Genomic DNA, 1,391 nt, shown 5'->3' on the forward strand with positions numbered 1-1,391 from the left:
AAAAACCAAAAAAAAAATTGTAAACACACACACAAATTAAACACAAGTTTGGCCATAAGGAAGGAAAAAATTCTTCTTTCCAAGGATATCAATGCGTTCTCCAAGCCCGATGACCTGGATTTGAAACTCAGGACACACCTGGCAAAGGAGAGAAACAGATTCCACAAGCTATCCACTGATCTCCACACGTAAAACAAGACCTCACAAGTGGCCCTCCAAACAGAATACATGTGAAAATGTTAATTTAACAATACACAATCAAAGACAGATTATTTTATGTTGCTTTGGGTGTCCACTGTCTAGAAATGCAACAAATCTCTTACTCATATCTCTCCTGGTCTTTCTCTGCTTTAATTTCCTTCAAGGGAAGACGGTTCAGCAGCTGCCCAACCATCCTGTTCAGTAGGTCTAGTCACATGTCCTAAGTCCATGCACTTTTACCCACATCAAGCAAAGATGCTACATAGGTAGGAAGCAGGACCAAGAGCTGTCAGTCTGCAAGCTCATGACTTTCTGTCTCCCTAGTAATACCAGAAAATGATGAAAACACACTTAGACGAGATGGCCGCACAATGACAGAAGAAAATTCATCGGAGGTAAGAGAGCCTTTTTCTCTATAAAATAGAAAGGTTACTTTAGTGATCTTACGTTTCAGAGGATATCCCACTGAACAACAAAACTGAGCAGGCATCATGGGTATTAGAGAGTTAGCTTAGGAAGGGGAGAAGAAGAATTGTACCAGCCTGTTCCAAACTGAATAGAGCATCAAAGCATCCAGTGTTAATTATCAGTCTTGTGAGCAGGCCTTTTCTTCTGAAGAAAAAAGGTTCTCTTTAGATAAAACTTAAAGTTTTGGTTTAGAAGTTGTCAGGCACTTCAGATCCCCTCAATTTCCATGCAGTATGTTCCACAACAGTCATATGGAGCAAGCTTCTTATGTCTAGTGTGGGATTGTAGGTGGTTAGACTTTTAATACATGAGCATTAGTGTAAATAATTGAAGCTACATTGTGGCAGGGTTAATTTCATAGCCGGATCATAAAGATGCTCCAGCATGTTGCAGTGTGGCTTAGGGAACACGCAGCAGAGACCAAACAGATAGTGCCTCTTGATCTGGTGTGTGAACCAGCAAAAGTGGGAAGAGGTACAAGTGAGGAACCCCAGTTCTTTTGTGACACCATCATATATACTAAAGCAGAGTCTTTTATTTGAAGACTCTTTCCCACTTTGATTGGCATTATATCATGTTCATATGTGTTTCAAGGACCCATGTAAACAGAACTCATCATGACCTAAGCCACAGACTGTTTTCTTTTCTTTACATTTCAGGTAAATTGCAGAAACCGAAGACGAGGTATGTATTATGGAATCTCTTTCTTAAGACACCTTTTA

The sequence above is a fragment of the Peromyscus maniculatus genome, chromosome 12 (genome assembly GCF_049852395.1).
Source record: "Peromyscus maniculatus bairdii isolate BWxNUB_F1_BW_parent chromosome 12, HU_Pman_BW_mat_3.1, whole genome shotgun sequence".
Taxonomy (NCBI): domain Eukaryota; kingdom Metazoa; phylum Chordata; class Mammalia; order Rodentia; family Cricetidae; genus Peromyscus; species Peromyscus maniculatus.